The sequence below is a fragment of the Oncorhynchus masou genome, chromosome 12 (genome assembly GCF_036934945.1).
Source record: "Oncorhynchus masou masou isolate Uvic2021 chromosome 12, UVic_Omas_1.1, whole genome shotgun sequence".
Lineage (NCBI taxonomy): Eukaryota > Metazoa > Chordata > Actinopteri > Salmoniformes > Salmonidae > Oncorhynchus > Oncorhynchus masou.
The window spans coordinates 68,236,472-68,257,717 of NC_088223.1; the positions used below are offsets into that span (position 1 = coordinate 68,236,472).

Below are 21,246 nucleotides of genomic sequence, written 5' to 3' on the forward strand. Positions count from 1 at the left end.
GAAGTCAGCCTACAGGCGCCCAGCCCACCACAAGGAGTAGCTAGAGCGCGATGAGCCAAGTAAAGCCCCCCTGGCCTAACTCTCCCCTGACCCGGACGACACTGGGCCAATTGTGTGCCGCCCTATGGGACTCCCGGTCATGACCAGTTGTGACACAGCCTGGGATCGAACCCGGGTCTGTAATGACACCTCTTACACTGCTGCGTCACTTGGGAGGCCCTTGACATCAGAATTTAAAAAACTCCAGATCAAAACTTTGCATGTTGTGCTTTCAGCATTCAAAATTATTAGTAATGAAATATGCCTAATGAATTTGGTCAGTCACACTGATTTCAGCTGTAAAGAAACATTGCCCTACCCATTCTCCCATACATTATCTGAAAGGAGGCACAAACATAAAATCAATCCCTGTATTGCATAAAAGGAAGATGATCATGGCAAACTCAGGCTAGTCAGCTGCAGCACACCATAACAAACATTTAATCTAGTCTTGTCTGAAGAGTGTAGGAACACCTTAATGCCAAACATCTGTAATCTCAAAAGTGTTATTGACAAAATGCAGGTATTATACATGTTTCCTTTTGGGCCATGTGTTTGTCTAGACACAGTGTCTGGTTTAAGGAAATAAGCAATACGTTTATGACCCTTACTAACCATGATGACTACAGTGACCCTTGACCCTTATGAACCTTACTCCTTCACTAAAGATCAAACTATGAAGAGCTACAGACCCTGCCTCCCTGACCTGCTCCAGGCCCAACCAGCACAAACAGGTCAGCCTCCCTGCAGGCCTCTAGGAGGGTGTTTCTGTCTGTATGATGCAACTGGACACAGATCCCTTTACCTGGCACAACTGCACCCATAACATGATGTCCCTGTCTGGACTGCTCTCAGTACAGGCAGAGAGGGGAGGAGTGTGTGTGGAGGGAGAAGGGGGGTTGGTGGCAGTAGCAGCACTGGCAGGCAGAGATGATGCCAAGGACTGCATGGTACTCTGAGCCTCTCCCTCTCTCTCAGAAGAACTATAGAAAGCATATACATGGCCATGGTAGAAATTGATAGAAAACAGTTTGCAGATTATGGGGAAACTATCAGACCAAAAGTGAGGACACGCAGTTCACCTGACACAAGACTGAGTCATTTGTGCATTTTACTTTTACTGTACTTTTCTCAGCATTAGTCAATAACAAAATATAATAATACTCTGGATACATTCAGTAACATAATAATCTGTCACGCCCTGACCTTAAAGATTCTTTTTATGTCTCTATTTTGGTTTGGTCAGGGCGTGAGTTGGGGTGGGCATTCTATGTTTTGTGTTCTATGTTTTCTATTTCTTTGTGTTTGGCCCGGGTATGGTTCTCAATCAGAGATAGCTGTCTATCGTTGTCTCTGATTGGGAACCATACTTAGGTAGCTCTTGCCCACTTACAGAACTGTTCGTTTTCCTCTTTGTTATTTTTTGTGCTAATGTTCTGATTTTAATAAAATATCATGAACACGTCTCACGCTGCGCCTTGGTCCAGTCATTCACAGGAAGAGGATTGTGACAGAACCTCCCACCACCAAAGGACCAAGCAGCGTGGTGAAAGGGACTCCTGGACAGGTGAGCAGCACTATCTGGAGTATGAGACAACCTAGGAGGAGATAGAGAGGTGGTCGGTCGACCCAGGGAGAGTGCCGGAGCCCGCCTGGGATTCTCTAGAACAGTGCGAGGAGGGATACAGGAGAATGGAGTTGGTGACACGAAAACGGCTGGCAAGGAAGCGTGAGAGGCAGCCCCAAAAATTATTTGGCGGGCACACGGGGAGTGTGGTACAGTCAGGTAGTAGACCTGAGCCAACTCCTCGTGCTTAGCGTGGAGAGCATGGGACTGGTAAGGCCCCGTCCTATGGGGTGATGCTCACGGTGTCGAGGCGGAGCATTCACAAGCCGGTGTGCTCGTTGCCAGCGTCCCACATTTGCCGTGTGGAAGCTGGCATCCAGCCAGAACGGGTGGGGCCAGCTCTGCGCTCGAGACCGCCAGTGCGCCTCCACAGCCCAGTGTATCCGGTGCCTCGGCCAAGGAAGAGGCCTCCTGGATGTCTCCCCAGCCTGGTGAGTCCTGTGCTTGCTCCCAGAGCCAGGTCTCCTGTGTGTCTCTCCAGCCCGGAGCTGCCAGAGTCTCCCTCCTGTCCGGAGCTGCCAGAGTCTCCCTCCTATCCGGAGCTGCCAGAGTCTCCCTCCTGTCCGGAGCTGCCAGAGTCTCCCTCCTGTCCGGAGCTGCCAGAGTCTCCCTCCTGTCCGGAGCTGCCAGAGTCTCCCTCCTGTCCGGAGTAGCCAGAGTCTCCCTCCTATCCGGGGCCCGCTGCGAGGGTCCCCAGTCCAGGGTCGGCGGCGAGGGTCCCCGCTCCAGAGGCGCCACCTAAGTGGGCCAAGCCTGAGGTGGAGCGGGGACGACGTCCCGCACCAGAGCCGCCACCGCAGATAGATGCCCACCCAGACCCTCCCCTATAGGTTGAGGTTTTGCGGCCGGAGGCTGCACATTTGGGGGGGGGTACTGTCACGCCCTGACCTTAAAGATCCTTTTTATGTCTCTATTTTGGTTTGGTCAGGGCGTGACTTGGTGAGAATTCTATGTTTTCTATTTCTTTGTGTTTGACCGTGTATGGTTCTCAATCAGGGACAGCTGTCTATCGTTGTCTCTGATTGGGAACCATACTTAGGTAACCTTTTTCCCACATGTGTTGGTGGGAGGTTGACTTTGTTTAGAGCACTTTGCTTGTGAGCTTCACGGTTTGTTTTTGTAGTGCTTATTGTTTTGTTTGGAATCATTTGGATAAATAAAGGAAATGTACGCCCACAACGCTGCACCTTGGTCTGCTCCTTCCGACAGCGGTGACATAATCATTGTCATGTTGGTGTAGGTGCAAGATAGGAAACTGATTACAAGGGTTTGTGTGAGAGGTCTAACTGGTGTCTCCAAGTGGCCAAACACCTCTCCAAACTATAGGTTGACCGATTAATAAGGGCCGATTTCAAGTTTTCATAACAATTGGAAATCAGTATTTTTGATTTGCCGATAAAAACAAAAAATATATATAGAGAGATTTTTTTTTTACCTTTTATTTAACTAGGCAAGTCAGTTAAGAACACATTCTTATTTTCATTGACGGCCTAGGAACGGTGGGTTAACTGCCATGTTCAGGGGCAGAACGACAGATTTTCACCTTGACAGCTCGGGGATACAATCTTGCAACCTTACAGTTAACTAGTCCAATGCAATAACGACGTGCCTCTCTCTCGGTGCACTCCACAAGGAAACTGCCTGGTACGCAGTAATGCAGTAAGCCAAGGTAAGTTTCTAGCTAGCATTAAACTTATCTTATAAAAAATAATCAATCATAATCACTCTACACATGGTTGATGATATTACTAGATATTATCTAGCATGTCCTGCGTTGCATATAATCTGACTGAGCATACAAGCATACAAGTATCTACGTATCTGACTGAGCGGTGGTAGGCAGAAGCATGCACGTAAACATGAATTCAAACAGTACTTTCGTGCGTTTTGCCAGCAGCTCTACGTTGTGCGTCAGGCATTGCACTGTTTATGACTTCAAGCCTATCAACTCCTGAGATGAGGCTGGTGTAACCGAAGTGAAATGGCTAGCTAGTTAGCGCGCACTAATAGCATTTCAAACGTCACTCGCTCTGAGCCTTGGGGTGGTTGTTTCCCTTGCTCTGTATGGGTAACGCTGCTTCAATGGTGGCTGTTGTCATTGTGTTGTTGGTTCGAGCCCAGGGAGGAGCGAGGAGAGGGACAGAAACTATACTGTTACACTGGCAATACTAAAGTGCCTATAAGAACATCCAATAGTCAAAGGTTAATGAAATACAAATGGTATAGAGGGAAATAGTCCTATAATTCCTATAATAACTACAACCTAAAACTTCTTACCTGGGAATATTGAAGACTCATGTTAAAAGGAACCACCAGCTTTCATATGTTCTGAGCAAAGAACTGAAACTTTAGCTTTCTTACATAGCAAATATTGCACTTTTACTTTCTTCTCCAACACTTTGTTTTTGCATTATTTAAACCAAATTGAACATGTTTCATTATATACTTGAGGCTAAATTGATTTTATTGATGTATTATATTAAGTTAAAATAAGTATTAATTCAGTATTGTTGTAATTGTCATTATTACAAACACACCCTTTTTTGGTCCTCCAATAATCGGTATCGGCGTTGAAAAATCATAATCGGTCGACCTCTACTCCAAACGGCACAGTTCTTCAGTAATTTCAATGCACTTTATGACTCAAGAAAAGAGCCTTCAACTATAAGCTCTTTTTTGATCTCTCCTAGCTTTGCAATAGAGGAACTGAAGTAAGAACACTTGTAGTTTTTTTTGTTGGAATACTGCCCTACGTCCCTACCATCACACAATTACTGTTGTTTACTCAATCCAAAAACCTTCCATTATATATCGCTATCTGGGTCAGGTGAGCATCATTTGAAAGCTTATTCTATTTCCAGCATGGCTTACGAAGTTATAAAATACAATCTTACAATGTTAGGCTTTCAAAAGACACTTCAAATAGATTGTAATTTTGGTGCGCATAGAATTGAGTTCATTCAAGTGTTCCTTGGCAACATTTTCTTCACAATATGACAAAGATAGGCTCATTCTGTTCAGGACAACCCAGGGTATTATGCATGTCCTCCTTGTAACTGTGGATCAAGCATAGCGATCATAAACAGTGATACTATAAATTACATGAATTTTCAAATATGGAAGGAAATGTGCACATTTGGACTCATGGTGTGTGGTTTGCTTGTATGACATCAAAGCGGTATTTATTCTAATCCTCAACGGCTCATCTTTCAGAACACATCGACTCCGCTCGATTTACAGCATCTCCCTCATTTAGACGATAACAAATGTGCAAAAGTAGCCCAATTAGCGGGAGGGGTGGGGGCAACTTCACGTCGCGCGTGGTGCTCAAGTTTATAACGCCTGTCAGTCAAAACCCACACAGAGCTGTTTTACTATACAGCCACTGCATTCCAATTAATGCGTTTCTCAATGACAAAATCTGCCATTTTTAACCCATATACGGGATGACGGGCTGTGAGTGGGAAGGGCTACCTAATATTCTAAATAGCCTAGAGAGCCTCCAGAGACTGGGATGTATTGATTTAACTGGGATTATCTACAGAGAAGGCATTACCCGAACACAAAACCCCAGGATTAGAAATATTTTTGTAAGCTCTCTCTAGATTTACAAACACATATTTCAACAGAGTTAATAAATAGGGTCATATGAGGGTGAACATCATTTCAATTCAATAGCACAAATACAAGCAAGAGGATTTCAATTGGTAATCACAGCCTCAGCATTCTAACAGGGGCTTCCCTCTTTGCCCTGCCCTGCCCCCCCACGCCTGAGTGTGTGTGTGTCTGTCTATGTGGGCTGGAACAGACAGTGACTCACAGGAAGGGAGAGGAAGGCAGGTGAGGGTGTGAGGAAGAGGATGAGGAATGATCGCCAAACAGAGCAGTGAACTGAAGTGCAGCCTTGGCCAGAAGAAGAGAGGGGGTGATGTGAGTGAGCAGAGCAGGGGTAGACGGGACAGGATCAGGGATAGGGTTGTAAATGGTGGGTATATTTTTTAAGTTTACCAGTAAACTACCAGAATTTTGGTATCTTTCAAGGATTTTATTTAATGTATCAAGTGGTTCTTTTGACATCTAGTGGCGCGTAGTCTAGCCCTGCAGGGTCGATTTGTTATGTAAGGTCAGAAATGCAGGGAGACATCATTAACTGACTGTCTCAGGCAGTGTCCGAGTCCCACACACCCATCCAGCATCAGATAGCTCCAATCATTCACCTATACATATTATACAAGACTGGGTACGCGTTTAGCCCTGCTTATCCACAATTGTTCACACTTCTAATAGGATTTAGATGTATTTCTATTCTAAATGAAATAAATAATATTAATATCGGCTACAGTGCTTTCAGATGGGATGGGAGCCTATGTTGAGACAGCAGTAATCGATTAAGCTAGTAAGCTACAGTGCAGCCAGGAAGTGCTCTGAAATTAGATTTGTCTCAGGTTAACTCACTCTGCATGGCACTGAGTGAGACAACAGAACGATTGTTTTTTAGGCTAATGTGTCTATTCTCCTTTTGATCGGAAAGTGGGCATCATTGCTAAGACGGACAGTTTAGTTCACCCCCCCTCCCCTTCTCTTTTTCTTCCCATCTTTTTTAAACACCTGTAACACAAAATGCAACTGGGCCTGTCACATTGCATTTTTGTCCTCATTATCAAGTGAGTGAGCAAGACAGAGAGGGAAAGAGAGGGTTGTTGGGTGGGTGGGTGGGGGGTAAAGAATGGGCTGGATAGAAAGCATACTACAAAATGAGCAAATCACAAGATTACACAGAATGGAAAGAGAATTTAAAAAATGTCAATGAATGTAGGCCTATGCGAGAGAAATTGAAAGAGAGAGAGAGAGAGAGAGAGAGAGAGAGAGAGAGAGAGAGAGGGAAAGGGATGACAAAGAGGAGAGAAAGGAAACTAGAGACCACAGTAGTTGTCTTGCGATGTCGAGTCAGAGCTTTAAGTCTCTAATTACAGTTATTATATGCAGTTCCTCACCATGGCAGCCAGCTACCCTCCCAAGACACAGCTATGACAATCACATAACAATGCATGATTAGTCCAGACCTTATAAAGAACAAGGCCCGCACTGTTAAGGGTCCCAATTCACTGCTTTATTGACTATGTTTCAATGCGAAACGGATCTTTGTCAGGTCAAACATCCCAAAATACACACACATCCCAAAATATACACATTTCACCTCACATGACCATTACGCACATGTCGCATGGTGGGTGTGGAAACAATTCAATTCACATTTGTGCATAGTCAATCATAATTAATCACAGAGGTATTTATGATTATAAAGGATTATAACATACAAATGGGTCCAAGTAAAAATTTAGGCAACAGTAAAAAAATATATATAAACAAAAGAGATTATGTTGGAATAGCTGCCCATAATGACCATTACGCGCAGGATGTGCGGTGGCCATATATATAATTACAGTGACCTATTTAAAAAAACTACTTGTGTACCTCTAATACTTTTATATCAATGAGATGGGCACACGTAGTAGTTACAAATAAATCTAATATATATGTACAAAATGACCAAGTGAATGGCAGGACAAATCAAAGTGGCATATTCATGTAAGAAACAGTCTGATATCAAACTCTTGGTTCAGACATTCTAACAGAAAAACTCCGTAACAGTGAAGTGAGACAACCCGTTGTAATGAATTCAATGAGTAAGGGGTGTCCCATCTTTCAAAATGAAAGATAGGCTGTCACCTGAGACCTGACCAAAAACACTGCTTGTCTTTCCTGAGATCATTGCCTTTAGAGTAGTCGACATCGACTACAAGCAGGTCCTTCATAAGTTGGGAAGGAATGATGAGGAGATATAAAAGGATTATGGCAGAGGAGGAGGAGGAGGAGGTTGGGCCGTCACTGAGAGGGTGGGTGCTGCATGATCACCTCCATTGAACAGAATGAAAGAGCAGCCGCAGAAAGGTCCAAAGGTTGGAGAGGGAAAAGGCTTTTATTACCCCTCTCCCTGAGGATAATCAAGATAGGGCTATATAACAACATCACTAGCTTGTCGCTAGTTAGTCACTATATGCTCAATCAGATTAACCCCACTAAACACACCTATTACACTGTCATTGTCAAAGCATTGCTATAGAAGCTTCGCAAAAAAAGAAAAATACCCTTGAAATTAGGCAACCTATATAAGGATAGGCCTACATGGTAAATTAAAACATATGGCAAATAATAAGTATAAAAAGTAGTCTCTGTTTGGAAAGTATAACCCAGTGATGTGATTGGCTGTGACACACTGATAACATGTTGGGGGTGGAGTAGCTAATGACAGAGGCAGAAATGCCCACCGCCAAGTGTTGTGTAACTCGCTCACTGGGTCAGGCTAGCCAATATGCCGGGATTTCATCCTACCTGCTGACTGCCTGACACAGAGCATAGGAAGCTACAGATAGGAGCAGAAGTTTACTATAAATAAGGGTGGGCCTGGGAAGCAATTCAACTGAGCCAGTCTAGCTGGTATGTTCACTGCAGTCAATAAGCTTATGCTACATCAGTCAAGTCAAATCAAATTGTATTTGTCTCATGCCACGAATACAACAGGTATTAGACCTTACCGTTAAATGCTTACTTAAATAGTGTTAAGAATATATTTACCCAATAAACTAAAGTAAAATATAAAAAATGTAAAAAGCAACACAATAAAATAACAATAACGAGGCTATATACAGGGGGTACTGGTACCGAGTCAATGTGCGGAGGTACAGGTTAGTAGAGGTAATTTGTACATGTAGGCAGGGGTAAAGTGACTATGCATACTGTAGATAGTAAACAGCGAGTAGGAGCAGAGTAAAAACAAAGGGGAGGGGGGTCAATGTAAATAGTCCAGGTGGCCATTTGATTAACAGTTCAGCAGTCTCATGGCTTGGAGGTAGAAGATATGTTAAGGAACCTTTTGGTCCTAGACTTAGCGCTCGGTACCGCTTGACATGTGGTAGCAGAGAGAACAGTCTATGGCTTGGGTGACTGGAGTCTTTGACAATATTTTGGGCCTTCCTCTGACACCACCTAGTATTTAGGTCCTGGATGGCAGAAGCTTGGCCCCAGTGATATACTGGGCCGTACGTACTACCCTCTGTAGCGCCTCACGGTCAGATGCCGAGCAGTTGCCATACTAGGCGGTGATGCAACCGGTCAGGATGCTCTCGATGGTGCAGCTGTAAAACTTTGAGTATCTGGGGACCCATGCCAAATCTTTTCGGTCTCCAGAGGGAGAAAAGATGTTGTCGTGCCCTCTTCATGACTGTCTTGGTGTGTTTGATAGTTCATTGGTGTTGTGGACACCAAGGAACTTGAAACTCTCGACCAGTTCCACTACAGCCCCGTCGATATGAATGGGGGCGTGTTCGGCCCTCCTTTTCCTGAAGTCCACGATCATCTCCTTTGTCTTGCTCACATTGAGGGAGAGATTGTTGTCCTGGCACCACTCTGCCAGGTCTCTGACCTCCTCCCTATTGGCTGTCCCATCATTGTCAGTGATCAGGCCTACCACTGTTGTGTCGTCAGCAAACTTTACGATGGTGTTGGAGTCGTGCTTGGCCATGCAGTCATTGCTGAACAGGGAGTACAGGAGGGGACGAAGCATGCAACCCTGAGGGGCCCTATCTTACCAAATCATGTCAAGTCTTATGTCATGTTCTTAAGGTTCTGCAATATGACTGCTGGTTAGGGCTGTCCTTTAAAAGACTGGGTACAATATGTAGCCTACGACAGTCAACATCATCCAAGATGGTGTAGCAGTCAGACGTCCTTGTCCTGTCGTGTCCCTTGTATATATCGTTTTACATATTTTTCGTCACATATCCTTTAAAATATTTTGCTAAACCTCATCATCTAAATACTCTCCTGCAACCCGCCTCACCCAATGTGGCGTGGATTTGCTTTTTTTCCCTAAAGTATTTATATTTACTTCGGATCTGGAATCCCTCAACTGAAGCTAGCCAGCTAACTACCAGATATCAGTCAGCAAACCATTGCCAGCGGTCATCAGCTAACCTTCAGTTCAGAAAGCTCTCGCCAGTTCGAACAACGTGACTCTAACCAGAGCATAACTGACCTGTTATTTTTATCCCCGGATTCCTACCGCAAACTGAACATTTTGATCTGGATCTTCACAACTAGCTAACCGCAATCCCAGATGACTACTCCTGGCTAGCGTTTCCATCCCAGAGCAAGCACCAATTTAGCTTAAAGCTAGCCCGGCCAGGGCTCCTGTGCTACCACCGAAGCATACTCCCGGGCTACAATATCGGCCTGCTAGCTACCTAGAGCTACTTGGAACCCTACTAATTTCACGACTGGTCTATCGACGTCACCGCATGAAGAGGCAAAAACAGACTTATCCCCATCGCGACACTCCCCACCCCAAAGGCTAACTTTCTAGCCCCTGCTATCTGCTTACTTGCTAACCCGGTCTGCTAACTGCTAAACTGCCGGGCCCTGGTCTGCTAACTGCTAGCTTGCCTGCCCGGTCTGCTAACTGCTAGCCCTCGCTAATTGCTTGCTTGCCTGCCCGGCCTGCTAACTACTAGCTTGCCCTGGTCTACTAGCTGCTAGCTTGTTTAGCTCCGGCCTACTAACTGTTAGCTTGTTAGCCTGCTAACTGTCTGAATCGCTGTGTCCCCAACCAGCCCAACCACTCACTGGACCCATATGTTCACTTGGCTACGCATGCCTCTCTCTAATATCAATATGCCTTGTCCATTACTGTCCTGGTTAGTGATTACTGTCTTATTTCACTGTAGAGCCTCTAGCCCTGCTCAATATGCCTTAACCAACCATGTTGTTCCACCTCCTACATATGCGATGACATCACCTGGTTTAAACTTCGCTAGAGACTATATCTCTTTCTTCATTACTCAATGCCTAGGTTTACCTCCAATGTACTCACATCCTACCTTACCTTTTGTCTGTACACTATGCCTCGAATCTATGCTATCGTGCCCAGAAATCTGCTCCTATTAGCTTCCCTTTTATCTGTGGATTAAATGTCAGAGTAGAGAACACACGCTTTTGTGTGACTCAAAATGGTTAAAAATTCTACAAAGACCCAGAAAAAAAGGACCTTGTGCATTTCAGGTAAAATAACAACCCAATGTTAATATCCCAGTACAAATGAGCTAGCAACAGAAAGCTAGCTGGCTAAATGTCCATGAATGTTTCGACCTGCACCCGTATTAATGTATTTGGTTCAGAGTTAATTTTAATATTTCAACCTGCGTGTCTGGATCGCGTCTGGTGTGGATGTACAAAATCAACATGCGCGAGATAGTGCCACGCGCATGTTCGGTCTGGACAGCATGTTAGGGGCCTAGGCTGAACCATGAAAAACAGCCCCAGACCATTACTCCTCCACCAAACTTTACATTTGGTACTATGCATTCGGGCAGGTAGCATTCTCCTGGCATCCGCCAAATCCAGATTTGTCCGTTGGACTGCCAGATGGTGGAGGGTGATTCATCACTCTAGAGAATCCGTTTCCCCTGCTCCAGAGTCCAATGGCAGCATGCTTTACACCACTGCAGCCAACACTTGGCATTCCGCATGGTGATCTTAGGCTTGTGTGCGGCTGCTCAGTCATGGAAACCCATTTCATGAAGCTCCTGACAAACAGTTATTGTGCTGACATTGCTTCCAGAGGCAGGTTGGTAAGGGATTATAATGATGACAGAACTCGCCTTCTGGATGATAGCGGGGTGAACAGGCAGTGGCTCGGGTGGTTGTTGTCTTTGATGATCTTTATGGCCTTCCTGTAACATCGGGTGGTGTAAGGTGTCCTGGAGGGCAGGTAGTTTGCCCCCGGTGATGCGCCCGGTGATGGGCTGGACGGAACCAAAGCAAAGGAAGTAAATCTCAAAGCCCGCCCTCTCCTATCTTACCTGCCTACCCACTACTTACCTAATTTAGCACCACCTGGTGCCCTAACCAAAATACAAGGGGGTGGTCCGCCCAGGTCTTACCTAGTGTGCCTAGACAGCGAATATGCTACGGGTATATGTACGCCCGCGGGCCTCTTGCCTAAGCACTCCCTAGGTGCCTTCCCCTTCCCCCCCTGGGAACAAATGAAACAGAATATTAAACAATTTTTGCAAACAAACTAAGAAACAAAGGATGTCAAATAAGCTCTATCTGAGCAACAAACTCACTAAACATACCAACTCTCAGCAATGAACTCCCAGCAAAATCTCTAGCAAAATATCTGCAATGACCTCCCAGCAAAACTCTCTAGCAAATCTACCTCCAGCAAAATCTCTCTAGCAAATCTACCTCTAGCAAATCTACCTCCAGCAAAATCTCTCTAGCAAATCTACTTCCAGCAAAAATTCTCTCCTCCTGCACAGAACACTGGCTTTTATATAGCTTCTGGTATAGGTAATTGGAGACAGCTGCGTCTTGATGAGGGGGCGTGGTCAGCTCTCCAATTAGCCCTGGAGTCGACCAATCAGCTGCTTGATGGATTTCAGGAAGCCATTTCCTGAAATAAACACATGCAAACATACAAACTACAACACATAAACTGGGGAACGTAACAGTTGTGCAGACCTCACTACCCTCTGGAGAGCCTTACGGTTGTGGGCGGAGCAGTTGCCGTACCAGGCGGTGATACAGCCCGCCAGGATGCTCTCGATTGTGCATCTGTAGAAGTTTGTGAGTGCTTTTGGTGACAAGCCGAATTTCTTCAGCCTCCCGAGGTTGAAGAGGCGCTGCTGCGCCTTCTTCACGATGCTGTCTGTGTGGGTGGACCAATTCAGTTTGTCTGTGATGTGTATGCCGAGGAACTTAAAACTTACTACCCTCTCCACTACTGTTCCATCGATGTGGATAGGGGGGTGTTCCCTCTGCTGTTTCCTGAAGTCCACAATCATCTCCTTAGTTTTGTTGACGTTGAGTGTGAGGTTATTTTCCTGACACCACACTCCGAGGGCCCTCACCTCCTCCCTGTAGGCCGTCTCGTCGTTGTTGGTAATCAAGCCTACCACTGTTGTGTCGTCCGCAAACTTGATGATTGAGTTGGAGGCGTGCGTGGCCACGCAGTCGTGGGTGAACAGGGAGTGCAGGAGAGGGCTCAGAACGCACCCTTGTGGGGCCCAAGTGTTGAGGATCAGCGGGGTGGAGATGTTGTTGCCTACCCTCACCACCTGGGGGCGGCCCGTCAGGAAGTCCAGTACCCAGTTGCACAGGGCGTGGTCGAGACCCAGGGTCTCGAGCTTGATGACGAGCTTGGAGGGTACTATGGTGTTAAATGCCTAGCTGTCGTCGATGAACAGCATTCTCACATAGGTATTCCTCTTGTCCAGATAGGTTAGGGCAATGTGCAGTGTGGTTGAGATTGCATCGTCTGTGGACCTATTTGGGCCGTAAGCCAATTGGAGTGGGTCTAGGGTGTCAGGTAGGGTGGAGGGGATATGGTCCTTGACTAGTCTCTCAAAGCACTTCATGATGACGGAAGTGAGTGCTACGGGGCGGTAGTCGTTTAGCTCAGTTACCTTAGCTTGCTTGGGAACAGGAACAATGGTGGCCCTCTTGAAGCATGTGGGAACAGCAGACTGGGATAGGGATTGATTGAATATGTCCGTAAACACACCAGCCAGCTGGTCTGCGCATGCTCTGAGGGCGCGGCCGGGGATGCCGTCTGGGCCTGCAGCCTTGCGAGGGTTAACACGTTTAAATGTTTTACTCACCTCGGCTACAGTGAAGGAGAGTCCGCATGTTTTCGTTGCAGGCCGTGTCAGTGGCACTGTATTGTCCTCAAAGCGGGCAAAAAAGTTATTTAGTCTGCCTGGGAGCAAGACATCCTGGTTCGTGACTGGGCTGGTTTTCTTTTTGTAATCCGTGATTGACTGTAGACCCTGCCACATACCTCTTGTGTCTGACCCGTTGAATTGAGATTCTACTTTGTCTCTATACTGACGCTTAGCTTGTTTGATTGTCTTGCGGAGGGAATAGCTGCACTGTTTGTATTCGGTCATGTTTCCGGTCACCTTGCCCTGATTAAAAGCAGTGGTTTGCGCTTTCAGTTTCATGCAAATGCTGCCATCAATCCACGGTTTCTGGTTTGGGAATGTTTTAATCGTTGCTATGGGAACGACATCTTCAACGCATGTTCTAATGAACTCGCACACCGAATCAGCGTATTTGTCAATGTTGTTGTCTGACGCAATACCAAACATATCTCAGTCCACGTGATGGAAGCAGTCTTGGAGTGCTCAATAATACAGACATGGGTGATTTCTGTCCCAGGGGACTAAACTGTACAAGTTTTTTGTTCAATTTCGACCACAATTAGTTGAATGAGGTGGTTGTGAGGTGCCGCAACAAAAACCTGTACACTGCTGTGTAAAGAATCTACGGCTGTCATGACTTCAATTGAATAAATACAGTTACCATTTTCTTTTGTTAATCTATGCAGGTTTGTCATGTGATTTTCAGGCACCTGGTAGAGATGAATATAACAGTACTCCAAGGCAGGACATTTCCCTGCATCCAAGTTGAGGCCTGCTACCAGCAAGAACATGGAACACTCCATGTCAGTAAGTCATGCATATTTCTTTTAAATATGTATAACTAATACTCCACTCAAATCTTACTTGAGTTATGAGGGGATCCCTGATTAATTTGATATCACAAAAGGGGTCCCATCCCCAAAAAGTATGAGAACCCCTGGCCTACTGTACATCACTGTGGCTGAGGAGAGGTGAAGACCTAACTCTAGTAGACCAGCATTTTTCTGCATAGAAAAGTCTTGGGCGGGCCGCCTAAGTTTTTTCTTTTCTTGGGATGCCTATGTCCAAACAGTAAAAAGAAAACTGTAACCTTAAACTACTAATACCAGATAGAAAGTATGTAGAAAAGATAATGGACCTATATATATTTTTTATAAGATCACCTTTGAGAACTAACAATCACCAAATTAAATGCTACACAGTCAGGGAGAATCTAAAATGTAAAAATGATGCATTCAAGAGTATTTTTGTCCTAGCATGGGCTCGCATTGATTTTGATATAATGTTTAAGTCACTCAGATAGCACAAGTGTCACATCTACTCCCACTTCCCCTCTCTGGTGCTTGTTGTCACCAGTTTAGTAATTATTACGCACACCTGCCACCATCGTTACGTGCTGGTCAGAGCCTCTAGCTCCAACACCTCAGTGGCATTTAGGTGGTTCTTCTTTACTGTTTTTCCCCCCACTTTCTCCCCTCAACCTTCCCCACAGAGAGCACTTCAGAGAAGACATGGGTTGAAATAGTATTTGAAAAGTTCCAAATTAGTTGAGTGTTTGCTTGAGTGGTTTTGGGACTATTTCGTTGTTTCCATTGCACCAGGCAGGCTCAATCAAGCACAACTAAAGCACTTGAAAGAAAAAAAAATACTATTTGAACCAAGATCTGAGCGACTTCAGAGAGAGATGGAGAGCACATGCAGAGTCGCAGACATAGTAATCCTGTCTGCTGAAGCCACAGCAGTGTGAAAGGATGTGCCTGCCTGAGGACCAACAGACACACAGGGCCAGGCTAGGTACTAAAGAAAGAGAGAGCGCTCCACAGGGTGAACACAGAGAACAGGGTCATGTTCATTAGGCACCAAACCTGAAGAAAGCGGTCTGAAACGGGGAAAATCACCACATCGTCAGGTAGGCTAGATGCAGTGGTTTATCCACTTAGATCCCAATGGAAAATCAAAAGTCAGTGGAAAAGTCCTGTGGGTCAGACAAACTGCTGCCAATGAATTAGTGATAAGCAGATGAGCTGTGGGGTGAACTGACGAATCAAATACCCTACCTGCACTGCAGGTACTTCAACATGCAGACACAGGGATTTTTTTTCAGGTACTGAATACACATTTTGTTTAGGTCATGAGAATGCAGATTTTCCCAAACAGCTAAAATTGATCTTCACCTGTGAGAGAGGTGCCAAGAATAAGATAATGTCTTATGCAGTTTTGGCATACAGTAAAAGGTATGACAAAAGTGTCAAAACTACAACACCTACAGTATATATGGCATTTGTTGGACCTTTGCTTCTCAACTAAAACCCTAGCTTTTTATTGAAATCAAAACCAAATAGGCTTTTCAAAATTAAAACAAACTTGATGTTAAGAAGCTGGATGATGGAAAGAGAGAGACAGAGAAAGTGAGAGAGAAAGAAAGACAGAGTAAAATAACGTGAAGTCACCCCTTACTGGTCTGACCCACTTCAAAGCCTTGCTTTGCTGTGTGAAAACTACTCACCATGAGCAAACTGAACTTCAGACTGGCTAACCGCCTAGAACCCACAGTTACAAGAGGGGGGAGTTGGGGGGGGCATGTCACTCCAGTGGCACCATGGTGACAGTCTCACAGATACAATGGGTGGCGGGCTGGGGCCAGGCAGAGAGACAAAACTATTCACAATCCATTGACTGAGGCTATGGCCTGGTCCCAGATCTGTTTGTGTTGTCTTGCCAACTACTATGGTCGATTGGTCTTTTGGCATGAAAATGACCATAGGAATTGGCAAGACAGCACAAAAAGATATGGGACCAGGCCACTGAGCCTCATCTAAAACCACAGGAATGCGGAGCCAGAGCAGGGAAAAGACTCACAAACTCTCTACAGTGTCAGGCTCCAGTCCTTTGAAACATGATTGAGCATGTTGTGCCAAGAATAAGATCATGTCTTATGCAGTTTTGGCCTACAGTGAAAGGTATGACAAAATGGTTCGAATTACTACACCTACAGTATATTGCATTTGTTGAACCTTTGCTTCTCAACTAAAACCATAGCTTTTTATTGAAATCAAAACCAAATAGGCTTTTCAATATCAAAGCAAACATGATGTTGAGAAGCTCAAGTGGTAAATTGATGGAAAGAGAGAAAATGAGAAAGGGACTTTCACAATCCATCCACATTCCTGCTGGGTCTATTCCTGAGCATTGACACACTGACATAACAGACAGCTGAAAAGACACTGATTTGTTTGTCAAGACAATCCACGGGTGATTATAGTGAAATTTCTTTATGGAAGGGTGACATCCCTTTTCTGATAGCTCGAAGAGATACAGTGCATTCAGAAAGTATTCAGATCCCTTGACTGTTTCCACATTTTGTTATGTTACAGCCTTATTTTATAATGTGACTCGTTTCTGGAAACTAGGCATATGTCGCGGGTCACTACCTCACAGGAGAGGTAATCTAAACAATTTTTGGCAGAAATGCTTTCTGGAACATATGAACTTTCATGTGCCTTAATAACAGACTTGTATTCCATCTGCAAATATGAATAACTTCTTAAATTACGAGCCTAGTTGGTTTAGCCACAGAAAAAGGCAGCACCCTTCGCTCTAGCCATGATTGGCTGAGATAATGAGTGGACTGGACATGCCGAGAGATGAGTTCGGATTGGTCTACCATATAGCACGCTTCTGTCTATTGAGCTGGTCAGTATGTGTAGGTAATCCAGTCTAAAGCGGCTTTACATTTTTTTTTTTTAAATGTTTGCATTAGTGTTGCTCTCCACTTTCTGGAGGACCGAGCTCGATAGAGCATGATAGGTAAGGAGATGGAGAAAACACCTCTCTCCGGATCACATCTTTAAACTAAGGGCAACCATGGCATTCGTGACAGGGAGAGGCGTCCATCCATGATGTATATGGGTATGATAGTCTAGCTAGGTACATTTTCAGATATTACACATTTCTAATTTTGACAGAAAGTTGTTTTCATTTCAAGTTAAAGTGTACTGTTAGCTAGCTAGCTAATGTTAGCTGGCTAGCTCATTAAGTGTATGATCTTATTATTCATATCTCAGAGCCACTTGCTAGTGTTAAACTAATGTTAGTTAGCTAACATTGAACCTGATTGGTTAGCTACCTGCAGATTCATGGAGGGTAGTAAAGTTATGAGTTGGGATTATGGTTCATTGTTTACCTAGCTAGATAGCTACATGTCTTAACAAAAGACTCCACTATGCAAGTAACCATTTCATTAGAATGTCACTGTGACAACTGTGACAACAGCTGATAGCTGGTAAATTTGCTCTGGATATCTACTCCAATTTCAGAGCACGGGTAAGATAGTCTAGTTAGCTACATTTTCAGATATGACATGTTTCTAATGTTGACAGAAAGTCATTTTCATTTGAAGTTAAAGTGTACTGTTAGCTAGCTAGACCCTTGCTCCCTTCGGTCTCAACGTAGACTTTGATCTGAAGCCATTCTTGTGATTATTGTGACTTTGCCATTGTAATTGTTTGTAAACTTTTGTAGTCAAATGAATTTATGATCGTATGCTATCCATTTGTTGTTTGTATGCTGTTCTTTGTATACCATTTTAATATTTGATAATTAACCAATGATATTAGGCCACTCTTGGCCATGATTACAGACACTACATATCTACACTACATATCCAGACACTATGTATCTTTTGACACTACATAAACGAGTCATCCCGCAGTGTTTGTGATTACCCTGATAAAGACAGCTTGGCTGTCGAAACGTTGGTAATTACATTTTTGCATCTGAGCTCCTAGAGTGTGCGTCTCTCTTTAATTTTCAAATAAAAATGGTAAAACATTAAAAAAGTTATCCTTTTTAGATAAAACTGTACTAAATATAATCACTTCACCAAATAATTGATTAAAACATACTATTTTGCAATGCCTCAACAGCAATCTGTAGAGTAGCACTATGGTGTAGCCGAAGGACAGCTAACTTCCGTCATCCTATGTGTACATTGACTTCTATACAAAACCTGCACTGCAGTGCATAAAATGTGCTGAGTAGTTGACTCGAAGAGAGAGAAAGACAATAGTTGAACAGTTTTGAACAAATGAAAGGCGAAGCAAGAGAGCGAGAGAGACATTGTCATTCTTTTCACTTTCAGTTTCACTTACTTAGCTAGCAAATACAGCTAGCTAGTTTAGCCTACTCAAACACCCTGCTCAAACAACGGGATGTTATGTTAGCTAGCTGGCTATGACTATCCAACACAACACTGGAACTCTTCTAAGTCAAGGTAAGCTTTTGGTTTTACTAATTTATTGCCACAGGGGCCCGCCGACTTAAAGTAAAGCTAAACTGCTTACTGTCTGTACACTGTAATGTTACTGCATGATTGTATTAGGTTTAGTAACACGTTAGTTCTATTAGCTATGTTGGCTATGACGTTACTTTAGCTAATATGGCGACAGAGATTAAGGCTGTGTGTAGCAGTTATGATATGGTTTGGTTGGAAAGGTGTATTCGCCTGGGCACATACAGCTGATGTGTTGTGCACTGATGTCCACAAGCGACGAAGGGAAAAGATGAGAGGAGGAGAGCACATAGATGCGAGAAGGAATAAAACGTGGCTGTTATGAAAGTGAACTGTGTTTACGCATGATCAGGGGTGTATTCATTCTGCCGATTCTATTTAAAAATGTTTCTTAAACGGAACAAAACGGGGATAAACATACCTGAATTTATTCAATAGAAACTCTCGTTTGCAACTGTTAGACTAACAATTACACCCCATATCAGCTAGATGCAAGCAAGAGTGTGCAAGGCGGTATTGAATGTGTCACTGTCTGTCCATGTGTCAGTGACTGTCACTTCAAATTTTTCTCTCGACCTGTGTGCACCTAGTTGTAAACTTTCATTCATAGGCTAGGTTGTGGCAACCTCATGATGGGTATTGGGAAAATTTGAGTAGTAGCCTAAACCTATCGCTGTTACATTGAACAGGGTGAATGGAATTTGAATAACAGTCATTCAATGTGCAGTAATAGAAATAAGGCCATGCTCACTAAAAAAAAATTATCGTCCTCCCTCATCTTAAACAGCACTGACTGCCACTGTCTGCTACAGTGAAACCAGTGGTCCGGACTGACCAGGGCCATTGTACCACTAAAGCTCTGCTGACATGCTGACATTAACACACAGCTCATCAAAGGATTCAACCACATATTCCTGGAGCCTTACGGTGCTGTACAAGGCTAAATAAAGTTGGCTGTCATGTCAAATGCATTCTTCCTGTGTGATTTATAGACCTATAGTATGTTCTTTCAAAGCAAGTAGGGCAACCCCACTAGATTTCTACCCATTAACACCTCACAGAGAACTCCAGCTTTAAGATGCAGGCCAGGCACAGCAGCACAGCACACTACTCCTATCACTGAAGGCCAGGGCCAGACCGATCCTCTTCAGCTCCCTATCGAATCCTATCCTTCACAAGCAGAGCAACGCCAAATATACCCTTACATACTGTACACTGGTCCATCTTTGGCAAACATGACAAACTGGGCTGGACTGGGGCGTTGTGCAGGAAAATCTAATAATAAGTCCATTATTGTCACTGGCTTTACAACTGACCTGCTCGCCATTGGCAATAACAGTTAAAATGTAGGATTACTCTGTAATTTATCAAATGTATAACATCATTATGTTTATAGAAGATTGTCTATTGCAGCTCAGGGCACATTGAACAAAGGTACTTGAAAGTAGGCTAGGGTGACCCATTATTTCCCACAATTATGCAGCAGTAAGCATCACTGAAGGTCTCTGTTCAAATAATGACACAGAAATGTTAAGATAAGCTAATGATAAAGGTGGTTGGATATCAAAAAAAGGTTAACCTTAGAAACTCCTGACCAATCAAAAGGACACCAACTGAGACAGGGGCCTGGGGCCCCTCCATCTTTGTTAGCCCCTCGTCTCCCTTTCAAGCCAAGGTCAGTGGAATATTCTAGCTGAATTATTTCACACTAGATCCAAAGATGACACCATGATTGTCCTGCTGGAACTGCATCATGCCACGCACCACCACTCATACATATTCTAGGAATTGACTGAGCCAAAGTGCAGCCACTCATAGATTAAATGACAGACACCCTCATCGCCCCCTCTCCAGCTTGTCCTAAACTCCCGCCTGGGCCACACATCACAGTCACACTGAAACCAGTCTTGTCTAAAGTCTCAGTGCACAGTCCTGTGTGGTCCTATGTGGTAAATTTAGCACTATACACTCACTGTACAGTAAAGGTCCATTTATATTGGAACAGCATGGGACGATTAAGTACTGCCATCATTTTTATGTGAATTACAGTTCAGAGTCTGACCGCAAGTGGGATGCCTTTTTACCTGCTTGTTGGCCCGTGATAGGAAATGTACAAAGCATCGTTCCAACACTAATGTATTAAAATGTTGCTTTAGTCGCATTGGATAAATGTATCTGCTAAGTGAATTATAGCCTACTGTAGCTATTATATTAGTTTGAGTGCAGTGTATGACATCTGTGGGTGCAACCACAAACTAGGCCTAAAACATGACCAACTGCTGTAACATGGCGGGGCAAAGCAGGACAAACTAAGGCATCAATCTTTGTTTAAATCTATTATCATTCTTAACATTCAACCAATCAAACTTACTGACAGTCTAAGTTATAAATCAATGAAGTTCTATGCAAAAACACCCAAAGGGGACTGGAGAACAACAAAACACACCCATCAACACGCCTGTGGCACGACTAGGCTATTGCTCGAGCGTAAATATAGCCAAAGGCACTTTGCTTTTATGTGACAGTCA

At 44.1% G+C, this 21,246-nt stretch overlaps 1 protein-coding gene across 1 annotated transcript in view; it reads right to left on the reverse strand.

Moving 5' to 3' along the window:
- The window catches only part of LOC135550714 (dehydrogenase/reductase SDR family member 11-like), a 30,970-nt gene that overhangs the window by 3,164 nt on the left and 6,560 nt on the right, over positions 1-21,246 (reverse strand). The gene's annotated exons all lie outside the window — the stretch shown is intronic.